The following is a 20,542-nucleotide window of genomic DNA, read 5'->3' as shown; positions in this document are numbered from 1 at the left end:
CTGTGGAGAGTTGAGACGAAATGACCTTCACAGGGTTGTCTGTCTTATCGACCGGCACTAAAAGCCCAAGCTGGGCACAGAGGAACACAGGCAGAGGAAATGGGTTTAGAAATTCAGGCAGACATGCATCACGATGGCGAGTGGTGAGTTACAATCATTGACACCAGTAAATTTAGATTGACACGTTTGATAGTTGATTTTTGGGTAGATATTCAATATTTGCGGTGCTGTTCATCATGCTCTTTTCTCTCTGGATTTACTATTTGATAAAACAACACAAAAGAAGGCTTTAATCTCTTCCTGTAAGGACATGCCGTGCCCTGTAGCATTTCCGGGATACGTCACTACGTACTATTTTGTGAGTAAAGAGCAGTGAAGAGGTAAAGGGAGGGGGATTTAGAAAGAAGAAAAGAAAGGCCAGGCATCGAAAGAAATACAAAAGAACAGGAAAGGAATGAAAAAAAAGGATTGTTGGAAAAATTGGGGAAATTATTGATGGAAGACTGAAGGAGGTGCAATGAAAAAGTGAGCAAGTGACTGAAAGCAATTAAAGAGAAAGGATGGAAGAAGGAAATATTCAAGCAGAAGGTTGTGACAATTGTTTCATACTTCAGCTCACAGCGACTTCTGGAAACTCATCAAGTCAGAGCCCTCACGTTGGAGAACATCGGTTAGCCTCCAGAGAAAAAAAAAGGAAGTTGAGGGAGATTGTGAGGACACAGAGTAAACACTGGCGAGGTCAGACGGGGAGAGAGAGACAGACCAGGCCAGAGGGAGAAACCAAGTAGAAAGACAAGCGGGCTGGTGTTCAGGCCTGTTGCTAGAAAACAACAACAATAGTCACTTTGACACAGAGAGGAGAGGAAAAAGTGAAAAAGAAAATAATTTATATCATATTTTAAAGTCACTTTCACTCCAGCACAGCAGGCAGACTTCAATGGTATCGGTCACTCTGACGTCCACTTTCTGTTTCTCTGTCTAAACTCCACTTCAGAGCAAAACAAAGCCCCATCAAAAGCAAAGGGAAGCCACCTCAATGGGCATCATGCCCTTAGAAAAGCGTGGCGAGACAAAAGAGAGGAATTCTTTTAGAAACTGATAAGTGTGTGTGTGTGTGTGTGTGTGTGTGTGTGTGTGTGTGTGTGTGTGTGTGTGTGTGTGTGTGTGTGTGTGTGTGTGTGTGTGTGTGCAGTCCCCCCCCTCCTCAAGTCACTACAGATTACAGACACCACCACAGATGGCCAGCCCGTCTTGTCTTTTCACCGCCACCACCAGCAAGAAGAATGGCCAGCGGTGGCCCCGCCTCCTCTTCCTCCAGCTCCCTTTCTCTTTTGTCAGCACGTGTGTCCGTCAAATGGAAGCGTGTGTCTGGAACAATGGCAGCCAGACAAAGAGCCCGCCTACCCCCCACCAGGATGCTGAATAGGGGGGCACGTGGGCCTTGTCATCGAGGGAACAATAGCGCTGGGGGAGAAGGAGAGAGAGAGGGTGTGGCACCCCAGCACTGATGGTAAGGTGCAGCCTGGGTGGCCCTGAGTTCAGATTTGAACTTGAAGGATGTAGTTATTTGAAAGGAGTGACAGAATATGCAGGAAAACAGACAGAAATTAGATAATGATAAAGAGTCAGTATCCGTGCTTCATTTTGAACTATGTGCGTCTATTGAGGGAAATAGTTCAAAATTAATTCACCAAATTATCTTTATTTTGAAAGTTTCACATATTTCAGCCCATTAACCACACACAGGTCCTTACTGTTAATCAAAGCATGACATGCTGTATGTTTACAGACTCACTTCAAGGAACCCACTGATTCCATTCATTTCAGAACAGCATGATAATCAACTTACAGAGACGTAAAGTCGGTTGTCTGTGGCTGTGTAGCAGTGCAGCTGGAGTGAGCGCCTACAAAGTCTGCTTCTTGGCACTTTCAAGAGATGACATCTGCAATTATTAGATTCAGCACACTTTCTAACTTTAGAAACTTTTCATCTTTGTCAGCAGATCAGAATTTCCCTTTGTTCAATATTTTAGTCTACGTCCCAATTTATAAATAGAACTAATGACATCCACATTCCTAGGAAATGTTAACATGCAAGCTGTCATGCCAAACTAAGACGGTGAATATGTTTAACATTACACCTGCTATGTATCAGTATGTCAGCCTGGTATCAACCTGATTACATGTCTAAATTCAGATTCACTGAACCTCTTGCAACTACTTATGACGATCTCAGATCGAAATGTTGCTCAGATGTGGATATAATCTCACACATTTGCTTGCCTTCCTTGTTTTGTCATGCCTCTGCAGTGTCTTTCTACTATCTGCCCACGTGCCTCTGAACTGATGCTTAAATAAAAGTATGCATTAATTCACTGCTACTTTTCATCAGCCGACTTTCAAACATCCGATTTCATCACTGCAAGGTTTTCCAGTCTCCGTCCGCAACAGGAGAGAATCATTACCCGTAAATAATTACATATCTCAAGCATGTGTCAAGTCTTGGTAAGTTGATTTTCACGCAGGATCAAATAAAACAAATGGCTTCTGGGTAAATGGTAAGAAGTTATGTCAAGCCTTCACAGTTTAATGTGATGAGTCTGATGAGCACACAACATGCAGCATGCACAGTGTGATCTGATGTGGATGGAGAGACGTTGCCATACAGTAAAACTGATAAACAGGGCCAAATATTAGCAGAAGCTAAGAGTCCAGGCTGAAGGGCCCAGATACAGCTGGTGGATTTACTCCGGCCTCAGGCTTTCGCTCGGTCCAACAGAGGCCCGCAGATGCTTCACCACTCCTGGGACACCTTTGATGTGACTTATTGGATTACAGCTTGAACAAGGAGGGAGGGGGGCGGAGTCTATCGGTGCTTATCTAAATGTGTGAGCACTGGAGAGCATGCAAGCTTGTTTATAAGTGCAGAGTTTTTTTGAGTTGAGGGCGAGGGGGTCAGGGTGCATTGTGGCAATGAAGGGGAGTGGAAAGCTTGGAACAGCTGGGCTGAGTCTGCAGGAGGAAACAACGGTTGGGGGGGGGCAGTGGAGAGAGGGGTGGGGGGGCAGACAGAAAAAGAGAAGGAGAGGGGAAGCCACGTACATCCAAGGCAGGCAGGCGGGCAGGAGGTCGGGCTGCTGACGGGCTCTTTTGAGGCAGCAGCTGGTTGGAGTGGGGGTCTCACCAGCTGTGCCTTCACTGACCTCTCCCCCACCTCCCCTCCCCCCACAAAAACTAGGATCCTCACCCCAAATGCAGGCAGAAATATACACACACACACACACACACACACACACACACACACACACACAACCATCTGTCAGTAGGAGGACAGTTGTCTCTCTTGAATGCTCCACAACGGTGTTGAAAAAGTCTTGGCGAAACACAGAGCACCACGCCCCAAAACAAAAGCCCCAGAGATATGGAACTATTCTTAACCAGGCATCTTCCAACAAGCCTCCGCTGACGTCTCGCATCCAGAGACGAGTCCCTGGATAGATCGCTATGACTCAAAAGCGCACTTGTGAGGCAATGCAGAGAAGCAAAATTAGCAGCGCTGAGGGTGGAACAAATGCAGACTTTCATATCTTTCCCACATCTTTATCAGACAGAATCAAATTATAAGGATTTTAATAGTTTGTAATGAGTAAAATTGCTGCATTTTGGAAGGAAATCACTGACAAAAGGTGTTGTTTCAGTTGCCTTCATGTTAAGTTTGCTTCTTCTTTTGTCAAATATGGAAAAGAGTCGTGATTCATTACTATGATCTTCTATAAAGCATGCTGTTACTCCAAAAGTGCATCTCATATTTTTCAAATCAAGTCTCTTGGATGAGAGAGACTGACTCATGGATCTCACCACCTCCCTGTTTGCCGCCTCCTTCATTATGATCCGCATCTAGGTTGACAGCATATCAGCGCGGATCAGCTCTGATTTATATTTAAAAAATAGTTCCGTCGCCATGATGCAGGCAGTATCACTTCAGAAGTGCTTATTCAGAGCACTAAATCAAGTGCGTCCACAGAGTAATTGATTCAAGCTCTGTTCCTGTTTTTCACTTCGTCGCGTGTAGCTGGCAGGGCGAATCTGCTGTATCTGAAGAGAACAACATGAGAAAAAAAAGGAAAGCAGAGCGAAGAGAGAGAAAAGACCAAAGCCAGGGCTTCAGAGAAAGAATAACTGAAAAGATGGCAATATGAAGCTCAAGCTCAGGGAGTGGAGGAGCGGTGCACGACATTGGCAACGTCAAGTAGTTTGTCTTACTGGCTTTGTCTCAAAGAACACCAGTTGGCTTTTGACAGGTTCGGGGAAAAACTATATGTTTACATCCTCAACAGAGGCGTACCTGTTGACGGCACAGCAGGTGCACCACACCGGGGCCCAGAAGCTGTCAGGGGCCCAAGTGAAAATTGGAAAGGAGGACCAAGCACACAAAAACCATTTCTCACAGCAAGATTACTTAAATTTAGCCATACTGCGCTAGCTATATAGACACCACCTTTCCACCTTGTGAATAACACTAAATGGTTTGGGTCATAGCCTATTTTATGTATCTTGATTTGTCTTTCTTGAAATGTTCCAAAACTACAATATTTACTCATAATAAATAGGCTATTAGTCCTTTTAACTTGGTTGCTTTATTCTCAAAAGTTAGGAAGGAAAAAGGCATGCTGGGAAATACTTTGTTTATCCAACAACCTCGCTCTTTGTCATTTGTGATAACTTGCGTTGCCATTGTGACAATTTTTTTTTCTCAACAGTTGAACCTTTCAGCAAGAAGCTCTTCAGCAAATGGACAAGAAGTTAGCAGCCGAGGCTAAATGTTTGTATGTGTGTGCAGATGAGCGGGCGCTTTTGTTTGGGGTATTTCGGGCAAGTGGGGGCAACTACAAATAGGCTGTTATGCTGCAGGTCCCCAACAATACAAGCAAACAATATACCTTGGTGCAAATGGAATATGATTCATCCATGATACAGCACAGTGCACGGATAAATTTACCCTGTGAAAAAGAGAAGGCAGTTATTTTGTTTGGTTTGACAGTCGATCTATAAAAGCTTCCCGTGTCCGACAATTTATTCTCTCCAATAATAGTATCCAGACATGTTCTTAAAGCCCATTAGAAGGATGTTGTCTCTTTATCATGTTATTATTTATTAAGGGTTTGACCTCTCTTTCATATGAGAACAGTTAGTGCTAGTTGATGAGTTTTGAACTGACAACATCAGCAAACAACGACGCAGCAGTCATCCCATTGTTTTATTCAAATGTTGCAAAACCAATGACAAGCTTAGGGAAGTCCCTGAAGTAATAAAAGGAAAACTGTTCTAACTTGGCACAAATGTGTGTTTATGCCACCAGTGCTTGTAGTAAGAAGCTGACTGAGAACACAGGTTTTCAGGGCTGTTAAAGCTCAATGTTCACCTACAGCTCCTGGATTTAAATGTGTGTGTGGCACATCACTTACACACACATGCATCTTCATGTTTTAATCCATCTACTGCTCAAATGTCTGCAGCCCAGTGTGAGCTGAGTTCGATGGCCTTTGCCATTGTGCGTGTGCGTGTGCGTATCAAATCTGTTTTGTGTAGCATTTCCATTTAAACTTGGGAGACTTCCGAGAACAGTTCTGTTTATTGGCAAGCCCTCCTCTCCTTTCCTCTCTTCACCCTGAAGGGTTAGCAATGTGAATATTAGATAGGGACAGATTGTATTAGATAACACAGACCTACATAGAGCCATGCACAGATTCACACACACGGGGTGTTTTATGACTTACTAATTCACAGATGGTGAAGACGTGCTTAATTGAAGAACTCTTTACAACAGTTTAATGATACAAGAACGGTGCCTGTATAACAACAGGTTTCTATTAACAACTTTAACTAAAAGAACTTATTCATTTTTTATTACTGTCAACTTTGAAAGTGTTTTTTCTCATGACACTTACACTTTAAAAAGGTGCCATGTTTACATTTTTTACAGTGTTTTATTTGCATTCTTGATATCCGTAAGAAGACATTTCTGTGGCCAAAAAACATTTCGATATAGTTTTAAGTCTTCTCTCTTAAGATTTGCATTAGAGCGATACCAAGAACAGCCTGTTTTGTGTCTGCATCTTGATATCGATAACCCTCTCCTTTGATTGGCTGACACTTTTCTGAGTCACACACACCCAGGCCAAGCACAGGTTTTCTTAGGGCTTGTAGCTTGTTAACTCTACGACTTTCACAATGTTTATACAGCAACTACACCTGCTTTACAATAAAAAAAATTAAAAAAAGACAAGGACATTTTAAAGAAAGGGAACAGTATTGCAGAAGTCTGCTAAGTTCTTTAAAGAAAGAAGTAGGACGTTAAGGCTTATACATCTTGCAGTATAACTCAAATTGAACACTGTATTGTTTCATGTCCTTATTTTCATAACAATCGATGCATATTACTGTTTCATATCTTGGAAAGACACACAACATTGGTCCATTGGTGAGTGCACAGGAGGGAGAAGCCCACACAGCACACTGGGGGCCCAAACAAATCTCTCTTAACTTTACTTTGTAAAGCTGGGGCCTCAGGCAAACACTTAGATGAGAAGATGTTTTTTTCACATTAGGCAAGGTTTGAAATCTGTAAATGTGTGCTTAGGGATTTGTGTAAAAAATGGGCTTGAAAGAAATGAGTGTTGAGTGCTGCAGAGTGTAGCATAATGAGGGATATGAAAGGGTATACATCATGAATGCTTAGGATAGAAGCACACGCGCTCAAATCACATAAGGAGCTACATTACCATAAAGGTAATACGGTGATCGTGTGGTAGGACATGGTGTGGATGTGTGGAGCAGGCAATGCACACAGGCGTAGACAGCATGCAAAAACAGCCCTACACTTCACAGGCAGTTGAGGTATACAGGCAATTGCTCAGTGGGCTGGGGATCTGTCCATCAAAACAAGTCTCCGGGGAACAGGAAAAGGCGCGGGTAAGACCCAGCCCGTTGGCTTGTTTTCCTTCCCTGTGCCTGTCTAAAAAAATCTTTCAAAAGGCATGTGTATTAAAACACATTGTGCTTTTCGTTGACAGTTACACCTCGGCAAGGGAACATGTCCACAGTATAGTATATATTCAATGCAGCCATGAACTCCAAGAGTTGGCTGCCAGGATGTAAACAAAAAATCCATGTGAGGAAAGGGGCTGTGTGGAGTGTGTGTGTGTGTGTGTGTGTGTGTGTGTGTGTGTGTGTGTGTGTGTGTGTGTGTGTGTGTGTGTGTGTGTGTGTGTGTGTGTGTGTGAGGTAAAGAGGAGGGAAAAAAAAAAGCTTCAAAGCTGGTCTACAGCTGAGAAGGGGGGTTAAAAGGGGTTGAGACTTTCCTCCGGTTCTCAGGAATGTGGAGCAAGAGCAATAACACATTCCCTATGTGGAGCACAGTGAGCGACATAGGATGGATAGCATGTAAACACACACACGTAGCAACAGAAAGTCTGGACTATCTTGGTCTGTTCTCCCCGCACATATCAAGTGGCCATCTGGTGAACTAGACGGTCCAGGAGGCAACTGAGTCAGACTGTTGTCCAGCCCCGCAGCCATTTATTTCTATTCTCCTCACAAACACTTATGAGCTCGCCCAGCCGCCTCTCCTCTTCTGTCGTGCTTGTAACCCATACAGTTACCCTCGCACCATCCTTTGAAAACACAGAGACAAGGGGTTGATGTCAAGGGAGGTAGGGAAGCTTAAACAGAATAGCAAAAACGTGCTCACCACCCTTGACATGCTGGGTTCACAGAGAGTGAAGTGGTGGCACGGGGTGAGAGATGAAGGGAGAGGGGCTCCACTAATCACACCATAGTGTTCCCATTACATCAAATCATTTCCTGGCTGGGTGTCGCCCTGGCATCTCCACAATATTCCACTGTGATCCAGACGAAAGCAGACGCAGCCCGTGAGAGGACAGTGTATATGCTTTCTATTGATCTACTTGTTAAGGCTTGTTGAGGCTTGAGGTGCCTGGAGCCTCATCCATTAAAACATAACACAAAACGAAAGCCGGAGAGAGAGAGAAAGAAAGCACTATGGCTTTATCCGAGATTTCATCATGCTTGTCGAGTCATTTCAGAGTGTAGTCAAAGCTGAGAAAATGATATCAAAAGGATCATATTGTGCGTAATGATGTAAAGTAGTTTCAGCTTTGAAATATAATAGAAAATCAATGTTACTGGATGTTTTTGGTTTCTTATCCCAAAAGGGGCTCGAATGTGGTTGGGAGAAGAAGTTTGTGTGGACAGAAGAGCCTCCTCTTACAGAGGAGTGTGATCATATTAGCCTGTACAGACAGAGAACTTGTTGCTAACAAACTGGGATTATGGTTTCGTCATTTCTGTGTGCCTCTTGTTTTTTTTATCAAGTTCATTTAGTTAGTTAACTTGTAATGTCACTGAGACTCTTCACATTGCTGAAGCAGAAACCAAACTACGAAAATGGTGCTTTAGAGATGTAAAGTTAATGTACTTAAATCTTTACTGTGCATTTTAGGCAAGAAAATCAACTGCTACTACTCGGGTATCTCTCCATTAAATATGAAGGTACGACCAGGAGACCATTAGCTGACTTTAATTAGCATAGCCATCACTGCTTCCTGGGGTCTGTTTTGGACAACAACAAAAATACTCCATAATACCTCGTAAAACCACAATTTGCTTTTTTATTTTTTTTTATTTCAGCTGTTGTAAAGATACAATGTGTTAATTATGGTTGTGGTGCTGGTTTATGAAGCTGCAGTCAGGAGACAGCCGAGCTCAGCACAAAGCAGGGGAGACGGCCAGCCTGGCTCTGACTGCAACTTGTCAAATTTACACTTTGTCAGTCTTCTCATCCAACTCTGAGTAAGAACAGCACAATTTCAAAGTAAACAGTACTTTCACTCATGTTTGTTTACGTCTATGTCTTGTGAGTCTATATCTATTCTCATGAAAAAGAAAGAACAAACCTGTTGCCCCTCAGATCTGTGTGTTCATTTTAGGTGTTTAATGTATATTCTTCCATCAAAAACCAAACATCAATATTCTACTTTGTAGAAGTTAGTCGTGAAAGAAAACATACAATGTCATTGCATTTGACAACTAAAATAAAACTAGCCAGTTACTGCTTGAGTGCCACAATGTTGTGTAGTGTAGTAAATAATCTGCTTGCTCTCAGTTCATGGCATGAGGTCATAAATTGAGCTGAACTATAATTTCACATGTTGGAAATCCTCCAAGTAGGAGATGTCAATGGCCGTATTGAGGTTGTAAAGTCATTGTACATTTTAATTATGCTTGGAAAACGTTTGTGTCTGCACTCTGTCTGTCTATGTCTGCACTGCGCTTTTCCAGCCATCCTTACTAATAGTCATGAGTGCCTAACATAATACCTGGCTGGCTGTATGAGCGGGAAGGCCCTGGCTTGAGTGGCTGGCTGATTTACAGGCGTTCTGGGTGGCTGGCTCACCAGACAAACCCTGAATCCCAACTGGACTTGCTGGGCTCACTGGGAGGACCGGCTACTCATCTTCCTACAGCGCGGACAGACAAAGGCAGGCCTGTTCCTCTGGGAGCCAGCAGGCAGAGGCTGACTTCCCCTTACCAAAAGAGGCAGAAGGAGAAGGGGGGAAAGTGAGACAGATGAAGAAATTGAAGAAAGGGATAAGGCTGAGAAAGATAAAGAGCCGGAAAGAAGAGGCTGATTTCTATCAACTGGTAGCTGTCAGAAAATGGAAAGATTATAAAAGATGAGGGGAGGAACAGGAGAGGTTTGCAGGTCGAGCACTGCCTATATGCTGTACATTCTCCAATATGCTTTATGTGTAATGACCTGCAATCAATCAAAATGTTGCTTTCCATTGCCCTTTTCACAAAGTATTTGTCTCGCAGCCTCTAAGTAGACACAGCAGGAACAATCCACTCTAAATGCTAAAACTATCAACATCCATCTCCCATGTGGTTGTTTCAGTGGCATTTAACTGCACTGTGAGTAAAGACACCTCTCCCTCCTCCATCTTGCTGTCCTTTCATCCCTCTGTCCATCTCAGCAGCACCTACGAGGGCTCGCCACCTTTCCTCCTGGCCTGCGGCCTCATCCATCTGTGCCTGAAAATAACTGCTGCCATGTGAAGCACTTTGGAGGATTTAGATGGCCCAGGTATCGTTTTCCAGATTTCTCCTTTTTACTTTCTTCCACATTTGTCTATACTTGCCAACCAAATTTGCAGCAGACACAATACACAATACTACATAGCAGCAATTTTAAGCATATAAACACATATGACCTTAAGGACTAAGAGGACATTTTACTATTGTAAATATTTTCAACTGTAAATACAACTTATATCTATAGACAAAGTACTGTACAACGAAATAGGTCCATTAGATAACACTTGTGCCATACTTGCTATTTTCAGACAAAAATAAAATTATAGAAATGTTTTATAACCTCTTATATAATTCGGCTTTTGTTAAACTACCAACATAATATTTAAATTAGTAAATTTTTGCAGTGCTGCTCCACCTGGCGTCCTTCTGCTAGCTGAACGAGGCATGATATCAATGTGGTGATCTAACTCTCACCAATACCGTGAAACATATTTCCCTAAATGTCGAACGATAGCAAGAGAAATACAGGCTGCTGGGCCAAGTCTTTTCTTCTTTCCTCGACTTTTTTAACCCGCTGCTTATGTTTACATTGTTTCTTATCGGTTTTACCATACCTCAAATTCAACAAATCTCTCTTATCAAAGTCATAATTTTACTGAAAACATATTCTCTTTCTGAGTTGTCACATATTCCTGTGCATCTCTGTGATGGGGTTTCTAATGAAAGCAAGCCTTTACTTATACTTACATAAAGCCACTATATGGTGCTTAACATTGGCCTTACTCTACTTAATAGCCTTTTTATCTTCAGTGTCATCACTGTTATGCATCTATAGGGATTTACTTTACGTCTGTGGTATTCAGTATGCAGTGTTTTTCTCATATGGCTAATACAAATTTCATACAGCAGGATATTTCTCTATCTCTGCTATGGTTAATAGTTCTGGTGTTGTTTTTTTATGAAGGCTAGTCCTCCTTCCTTCTTTGTGATGTATTCATCCTTCTCCAATGTATTATAAGGATTAATATGCTTCATTCCATCTCATTCTTCTCTTGTTCACGATCATGATGCCAGCCGCTGGGAGAGAGGGCCACATCTGGCATGCAGCTGGCCACCACAGAAAGACAGGCAGATGGAGACGACTGAGAGGAAAGTAAGAGTAAAAAGGAGAGGAGACTGTAACACAGGGAGCCGTGAAGGGCGATGGTGTGATAAGAAAATATATTAAAGGTTGGTGAGTGCTGCAGAAATGAATGGAGAAGTAGAGGGGAAGAAAAGAAACAAGGAAACAAGGAGTAGTGTAAAAAGATTTAAAAAAAAAAATTTAAAATTAAAAAAAAAAAAGCCAAAATAAGATTTGGTAACTTGCAATTTATACAGAAGAAGTGGAGCAAACAGGGAAATAATGGAGAGAAAAGATTACAGGAAAGACGGCAACGTCGGAAAGAGAGCGAGAAATGAAAAGAGGCAGAACACAGGAGAGATGGACTGAGGGAGGCAGAGAGAGATGAAGGGAGTACAGTCATGTGGAGTCAGATGCTCCTAATCAGCTGCGTTACTGTCAGAGCTCCTTGCCATAGCAACCATGAGTCATACCACCGGTAAACAGAGGGAATGTTTTATAAACCCAAGGCCTCGATGGCACATTCGCTGTGGCATCACTCCACCTTTTACAAGCATACTGGAGCAGGAGGCGAGCCGCAAACTGGAGCGCACAGAAAATAACACATGCTCTTTTCCGTCAGCCGCCGTCATTTTTACTGGTGGATTTGTTACTGACATTGAAGTAAAGTTTACGAGGAACCTGTAGGAGGAACAAAGATTCTTTGTCCACCGTTATGTGGTCAGTACGGCCGCTGACGTCATATTTAAATATATACATATATATATATATATATATAAAATGTCCCTTTGGGGATTAATGAAGTAACTATCTATCTATCTATCTATTGTTTTTAAAAGACGTCGCGCCCAAACGGATTTGCTTGTGGCATAACACAATAAAAAAAAAGAGCATCCAAAGTGGAAATTACACGGTCTACAAATCACAAGTTATTCCATTTATGAAAATGGGGTTTCTGCAAATCAAAAAAAATCAAGATCAGCTTTATAACCCATGACATAGTGATAGTTTATTGTCGATTTCTTCAACGACAGTTGAACAAGATAGTTGCAAGTAAAGAAGCTACAGTTGTCAGTTTGTTGGGCATTCAGGCAACACGTGCTGTAGCCTGACTGAGACTGGGATTATGAGGCAGGTACTGATATATATACATAAAGGAAAAATCAGCAATGATTATTTCTAATAAGCACCACTTGAATAAAGTTGAATTGCTATTGAAAACTGTGTTTTTCACTTTATTCCAAGTTGCACTAATCACAAATTCAGGTGTGGAGGAATATTTCTCAGTTATTTTGATCTCTTGAATTTGGTTATTGAAGTGTAGCTAATGATTTTACACATCAAAGTATGTTCACAGGTCTTGGGGAGTAGCACTGCGAATGTTAAGTCTTTTGTGGCTCAAGAGGAAGCTGCACAAAGTTTGATAAATAGTCTCAAGTGATTTCGTAACATCTGCAGTGAGCTAATATTAACTGTTCTGTCTTTTTTTTTTTTGCTCTAGCTCTTTTAAGCACCACCTAAGGAACATTTAATTTCATGAGTATCAACTTCAAATGTTATGCAAAATAATCCCCTCCCCCTGTGTCAATCCTGCATCCCGTGAAAACTTTTCAAACACTTCTGTCTTATAGTCGTGTTCCTTGAACTTTATTTTGTCACCAGTGCATAAACAATACAGTTCGCACACAAAATTAGTCAGTGTTCATCAAAACAATCATTTTTATCCAGTGACTCATTCTTTTTTTTAGCTGGAGGCAACTTGTAAACTTAAACTTAACGTGCCCTCTCTCTCTCTCTCTCTCTCTATCACACACTTCAGGATACACACAGAAAGAGTCTGATTGCTGTACGTGTCCTCTAGCAGACGACTGCATGGTATCAGCTGTCCTGCATCCGTCTGCCTGTGGGTCTCTGACGGCTTGGGACAGGCCTGCGGAGCCGCACAACACACACCACACACCACACACATGCTTTAAGTGTTGTCAACCCACACCCCCACCCCGGCCCCACCTCACCCACTGCCGACTCTCTCACCCCATCCCTCTCACTCTTCACATAGCACAGTGAATAGGCCCCTGTGTGCTCGGGGAAGATTTAACTTGGGTTCTGTCTGTCGCTAACAATCTTTCTCTCCCTGAAATAGTCCAGCGGAGAAGTCAGCGTGAACCCAACGCTCAGCAGCACACACACTGTACAGGCAAGAGAGAAAGTCATCGCATGTGGACTCTACAGGTTCTGTGAATGTCCCAAACAATACCTGCGTTCCTCTGATGCATCACTGTCAGCACACGCCATCTGGGCTCATTTACCAGAGATCACACGGAGAATGCTGGCTATGCAATCATGATTTATTTGTTGAATCCTGGGAAAGTTGAAAGCTTGTATAGGGTTTTGCAGCTACATATATGTCGTGCAATACGTTCACACAGTTACATATAATCTAACGTAGACACGAACGGCTATTTCTTCTATCGGACATGGGGACAACTGCCCTAGATGCTTAAGAGTTAATCATTTTGGGAAACATGCCAGAGTTATATGACAAATCCGGTCCCACTCTACGTTGTGTGTCTACTATAAAACTATATGCTGTAGATGATTAGCTCAGCATAGCAACGGGAAACGCAGAAACGTCCTGCCAGCACCTCGAAACACCAACAATATAAACCAACAACAGGTTGTGGTTTTAGAAGTGACCAAAGTGCCCGAAAATAACAAACACATTTGTCCTCATGCTAGGCAAAGCTTTAAGTATATATATATATATATGTGTGTGTGTGTATATATATATATTTTATATTTGACTGAAATAACTTGTAGCTGACATGTTATTCCTGCTAACTGTTACAGTTGTTACGCACGCTAAAATAAGTGGAAGTAGCTTCATATTTCACATTCAGACAGTGGTAATGATTTTATCATGACTGTCATGAAGAAACTTAACAAGTGTATTTCCCAAAATGTCAAACTACTTTGTGCAGGGACGGGCAACATTTTTCTAGAGGGCCATTAGAAGAAGTAAGTGATGGCCGACACATTGGACAACTGAATTAAAACGTGAAACTCATAAATGAGTTTGGTACAAATGACAGATTGCTTAACAAAAGGCTATTTTGCAGCCCACGCGAGTTGCTCCGTCTCAGTTCGACCCAAACCAGCCGACGGTGTCACCTGCGGGTCAGTTTGTCGCCAGTGGGAACCTCTCTGCTCACTTCTTTCAACAGCCAATCAGCTCGTAGCAAAGTCAGCTGATCACAGTTCGTTTTAGACGGAAGAAAAAGAGGAACACCTCGTCAATTTGTTTGAGGAACTACCATGTCTGTATGACACAAAGTGTTGCAAGTAATTCATCACTAAAGTCAATCATGTTTACACACTTAGACGCTACAAATCATATCCAGCGACAAAAAAAGAAGCCTTTTTGTAGAAACTGTAATGACCTTAAGTGTGTTCACACAACAGAAGAAGGTACAGGGTTAAAAGCACTCTGTATCAGGCATTCATTTATTGGGTGCGAGGTGAATTTGGGACAAACCATGTGAAAACAATTGACAGACACCAAGCAAAGCGGTTGCTAAAAGGCTTGGAAAAGAATATAGATCCAATCGGACCATGAGGGACGGATGTGGTGTTCAGAGGCTTGGTTTAAGCATTTGAGGTTTTCTTTACATGCCCATTATCGGACTGTTGCGTCTGAACTTCAACAGCTAAATAGGCTAAAAAAAAAATTTAAAAAAAAAGGGTCAACATATAAAAATAAATCATGACACCAATTAGATAAAAAAATGCAACCCAGACAACTCAGAGTGACAGTTATTAGTTGTGATGAGCGCTCCACTCGGAGTTGCGGCTGCCGAGAAATACCCATTTCCACTTTTCTTGTTATCTGCAGAAAAAAAACGTCACTGAAGCAAGAGACATAAACTGCTGATCGCCAGGGAAAAAGGCGTACACGTACACGTCTAACGCACACACAAGCCAGCCAGCATCCCTCAACGCACACGCGCATGGTCAAACGCACAGAGAAAACGCAAATTGCTGCCTTCACACATGAGTGTCCACTAGACGGGCGTTCAAAACCATCGCTCCAATCATTTATCAATGCAGTCTAACGTAATACACACCAGTAACAGCACATTGCATGCGCACAAACAGACAAAACAATAGGCCTGAGTCATTGTACTGAGAGCATGCCATTAGTGTGCGTAGTAATGGAACTATATGGGAGAAAGGAGTGGTTGCATTTAACTAGCCTGCAGAAATCAGATAACTCCACTCAGCACATACTGAAGGCACTTAGGCATCAGACAGCACCGAATGTGTGGAAGTGAGAGGGAGAAAGCAAGAGGGAGGATGACGTGGACTTAAATGTCAGAGGACATGTACATCTTCTGGGTCGGAGGTTCTGTGCAGACTGACGTGATCACGTCCAATGAGGAGAGGAGTCTCTGCCTCAAATTAACGGTAGCGACCAGGGAGCAAATGGAAATCATCTCCCCGTTGGCCGATTCCCACTTTTCACTCTCCTGCTGTGTCGTCTGTCACTCTCTCCTTCTCCCTTTTTCCTCCACAGACTCAATTTTTCTCCACGGCTCTCCTTATATCAGTTATCTCCTCGTTTCTCTGCCCCTCTCCACTTCAGCACCCGGCTCGGCATGAGCACTTCCTCTTTCCTCTCCTCATGCCTCTCCATTCCTTCGTCTCCTTCAACATCCTTCTCAAAACGCATCGTTTTATTCTGTTTCTTTAATTAATCCCACTACCAGAAATAGAATCCCGTAATCAATTTAAAAGGGTTCAGTTTCATTCATTACCACCCACACACCCGCATATTACAAACGTAGTGTACACAGTACCAGCACTGTACATCCTTCAAATATGATCAGTCACTGTGCAGCACTGCAGTCAGCTTAGAAAACATACCTCTACAGCAGTTATACATATGTTATAGTTTCAGTCAAGACGTATGGAATCTTTCTCTGTGAAGGCTCAACGATTCAAGTTTTCAAGAAGCAGCAGGTTAAAGAACAAACGAGTCATGAACCAATCCAGGACTTTCTCCAGCCTCTGACCTGCGGTCTGACACAGAGGCTGGTGTGTGTGGCCCAGAGGAAGCTCAGCGTGGCTGCCGGGCCGGCAGGAGCTGGAAGTGGAGCTGCTTGTTTAGCAGACCCACCCTGACCAGCACAAAGGGGGGCAACGCCCTCCTCCACCAGCAGCCAACCTAGACAGCACCCTGATTGGCCAGCTGGATGACCTTTGATCCCCGTTGTATTGTGGTCTCAGCTGGGCCAGCCCCTCCCCCTTGTGTGTGCATGTGTGTGTGTGTGTGTGTGTGTGTGTGTGTGTGTGTGTGTGTGTGTGTGTGTGTGTGTGTGTGGACAACAAAAGACAGCTAAGTCCTAATGCAGCAATCAGAGCAGTGGAAGAGGGGAAATGGAGTGTGTGTGTGTGTGTGTGTGTGTGTGTGTGTGTGTGTGTGTGTGTGTGTGTGTGTGTGTGTGTGTGTGTGTGTGTGTGTGTGTGTCCATACATTTATGTGCGTGTACTGCTGTGTGGGTGGGGGTGGGGTTGGGGGTGGTGTAATTATGTTCTAGTTGTGATGACTGAGTTGCAGCAGTGATTAGCTCCATCAGAGCCAATTTATGTCCAGCAGCCACTTTGACTTTGACCAGCTCTGTTCTCCAGCTTCAGGCCAAACGTGGCCGTCTTCTGACCCCAGCTTCGCTAACTCCAGATGTGGACCAAATATTTCTCAAAGCCCTCTGGCTCAAACTTGTCCCCTTTTAGCCCCTAGATCACAGCTTCTAGATCAAACCTAGTCTTCCTTTAGCCCTTTAGACTGAGCCTTGCCTTACTTTAGCAGCTCCAGCACAAATGCCGCCTTTCGCTAACACCAGCCGCGGACCAAACATAGCCGAATGAGAACAAATCTCATTCCAGGCCCAAATCAAATCCAACATTTCTCAAAGCTCTCTAGCCCAAACTTGTCCCCTTTTTTTGCCCCAGCTCTAGACTAAACCTATCCTCCGTTCAGTTGCATGTGTGAACTAAACCGAGGCTTCCTTTAGCAGCTCTTGCACAAACTCAGATTTACCAAACTTCCCATCCTCTAACGTCATGTAGGGCCAGATTTAGAGATCCGCGAGCCCCCCGACCCAAACTGTCCACACAAGTGGTTGAGGGCTGGGATGACTGAGACACCCTGAGCCCTGCAACCTCGCTCTGAGCGAGCGGGTCAGGGCAGACCACCCCCTATAACAGCATGACTGGCTGTCTGAGGAATGCCGTGTCATTTAACAGATGGAGCTCCACAGACAATAGAGCCACATGCATTAACTAGGCCCTATATAGGAAGGCATGTGCCAAGTGTGTGAGCGTGTGTGTGTGTGTGTGTGTGTGTGTGTGTGTGTGTGTGTGTGTGTGTGTGTGTGTGTGTGTGTGTGTGTGTGTACAGTGCAATACAGTGTGACTCCAGTCTTCCAGCACATTGGTACTTTTGGCACATGTTTGTTCTCATGCTCTGTGAATCTTCCCTTCATGTCAGGGGAACAGGGAGACATCACAGGAAAGCTGCAGCGTTTCTTCTTCCCCCCCCCCCCTCCCCCCCCCAACCAGGAAGAAGCCCCCTGAAGAACTTTGAAAAATGATGCAAGGACAGGCACCCCAAAAAAACACTTCCCCACACAGCATGATGCAATGGAAGGAGATGGAGAAAATCCTGGAGACAGGTTGAACTATGGTCTCCCTTATTCAAACTCAGAGCGCGTGTAGTTTCGGTGGCCATGCTGTCCTGCCTGGAACAAACGCACCTCCAGGAAACCTACGACCCAATAATGACCCAATGGTCACCGTGACTCTTTACAGCTCAATCGATATCACATCTCATTCCCACGCCAATAATGACGCAATAAACTTATTTTACGCACCATGATCGCCGTAATAGGATCATAATAGGAGCTATATTTCAATCATGATCATAAAGTTCGAGTTTTGTTTTTGTTTCTTTTAATTTTCTATGGTATCTTTTGAAGACTCCTATTGAACCGTGTAACCAGCGGAGACTATCTGCGTACGGGGGGTTGTGTGTGTGTGTGTGTGTGTGTGTGTGTGTGTGTGTGTGTGTGAGGCGATCAGAGCCAGAATTGACGCTCTTCGGTTATGAATAACGTCTGTAAACCGTTATCATAAAATCTGGAGCCGCCACATTTCATTCATTTGACACAAATGGGCCCACTGGCGAGGTCCACATCCAAAAGCGCTGCAGTTATATCCAAACAACATAATTACCCCCCGAAACTCACAAATCAAATCATCCCGAGTGGATCGATCTCCTCTTAACTGAGCTTTAGGTCGTTACAAAGACATTATAGGGTTAGAAAATAACCCTGGAAGTGTCAGTTCGGCTACATAGGGATGCCCGACTGGACGTGAATCCGGTGAACTCACCCAAGAGAACGACGGATGATCGGCTCCCCGCTCCTCCTCTGTGTAAATCCAGGACCCCGGACACAAATAAATGAGAGAGGAGAATGATCTTGGAATTGGTAATCTCACCAAATCTTCCTCATCTGCACTATGAACGCGATGTATGTATGGAGGCGACGTGGAGCCGCAAATCAACCTGGTCGGTGCACACACACAAACAAAACGGTTGACAACAGCGATCCTGTCTTATATGTAATCACACCCAAATAAAACTAAAAAAAAAAAAAAAAAAAAAAACAGAGAGCACCGAGTCTGCATTTAAGGGTGATTTCTGTGAAAATTGGTGTGTCTGTAGTAATCTCGGATGCTTTGGTTGTTGACTGTGCACTTACTGGGCTGCTTCCCCCGGCTCCACCCGCTAACCCAGCCTTCCCAGTGAGCCCATTGGCACAGACGGCCGGACATGCAAATCCACTCTTCCCATTGATGTTTTCCAGAAAAGAAAAAAAAGAAGCAGCGCAGGGTTCCGTTTCAATTGCTCTACTGCGCCACCGTGCGGCATCTGTGATTAAGTGTTACTCTAATCATCCCTGTAGGGAAATTGTTGTGCTGGTAGAGAATAGTTTCATATCCAGGCTGAACAGAGCTTAGCTAAAGTGCACTTTGTCGGGTTTGGTGTTCAGCAGTTTATTTTGATGGACTTGATCTCAGATCTCTGAGCCCCTACAGTTACCAGGACATCTTTTTTTTTTTTCTAATAGTCAATTGACTAAATCTGTGTCCTACCTTAGTCAGTAATAGCCAGGAATGGAAGAAGTGCTCAGGTCCTTTCCCTTAAATGAAACTAATAACGCACTGGGAAAATACTCCACTACAAGTTAATGCCTGCATTCAGAAACCTACTCAAGTAAAAGTATTATCAGCAATATGTCGTTAAAGTATCGAAAGTAAAAGTAGACACTGTGCAGTAAATGCTCCCTGTCAGTGTGTAATATTACTGCTGCATTACTGTGCATTTTAGTGCTGTGGTTATTGAAGGTTGTGTTTATTTTAACAACCTTATGTAGGATAGAAATTCAAGGTTGCATAAAATGGAAATACACAAGTAAAGTACAAATACACTATGAAAAAAAACCTCCGTTACTTGCATTGAAGATGTAATTTAAGTGGAATTAATTAAAACAATTTTAAGGTATGAACTGTACTTAGATTATTAAAAGTACCTGTTTGTTCCCTGTGAGTGTTACATAAGAATATGTTCTTGGATTATTATTATTATAAATTGGAGTTTATTTTTGCTATATAATTCACTGTTGGGTATTTTATGAGCTCATTCTATAGTATATTTTGTATGTAAAATCATAGTCTGTATAACGGGTAGTTACCAGAGCTGTTGGATGAATATAGCAGAATAAAAACTAATCATAGTATTTTCCATTCAAAAACAATATCCTGATATTTTCCTTTGCACAAAATGTTATGAAAATACTGAACCATTTACTCAGAACGTGCCTCATTGTGTTTTTAACTTAATAAACGAACTGATTGTGGTAGAAATCCCCCCACACACCAGTCCAGTGAAACCGGGGCCCAAAAAGAGCCAATTCTGCTCCAATAAAACCGAAGCCAGCTGCTTTGTACGCGCAGAGGAACACTTCAACTTTCCGTTGCGTGAAACTATAAGAGAAGAATGTGCTTTTTCTTCTCTCAGCATGTGCTGCAGCCATTAGCTGTGGCTGATTTCCAAAATTCAGAAAAATAAACTGTGATTTTGATGTAGTGTATCAAGACCCAGCCTCGCTGCAGGAACAGCTCTGCAGCTGTGCTGCACAGGAGCTCAATGGAGGAACAAGAGTACTAATGGAAACCCAGCAA

The 20,542-nt window shown here is 43.1% G+C and overlaps 1 protein-coding gene across 2 annotated transcripts in view; it reads right to left on the bottom strand.

Moving 5' to 3' along the window:
* The window catches only part of numbl (NUMB like endocytic adaptor protein), a 59,685-nt gene extending 40,551 nt beyond the window's left edge, over window positions 1-19,134 (bottom strand). Inside the window, exons 1-2 of one of the 2 annotated variants that reach the window (XM_069147518.1) lie at window positions 19,060-19,134; window positions 18,689-18,863 (exon numbers count right to left, since the gene is read on the bottom strand). The gene's annotated coding sequence lies outside the window, so the exon portion shown is untranslated. The other variant, XM_069147517.1, reaches the window with a different exon arrangement.
* Window positions 19,135-20,542: the final 1,408 nt, after the last annotated feature.

This window comes from Embiotoca jacksoni, unplaced genomic scaffold, assembly GCF_022577435.1.
Source record: "Embiotoca jacksoni isolate LCO1_2020_lvr unplaced genomic scaffold, fEmbJac1.0.p SCAF_14, whole genome shotgun sequence".
Classification (NCBI taxonomy): Eukaryota; Metazoa; Chordata; class Actinopteri; family Embiotocidae; genus Embiotoca; species Embiotoca jacksoni.
Note: the sequence above shows the minus strand (reverse complement) of the source record. Positions and strands in the feature narration are given on the sequence as shown.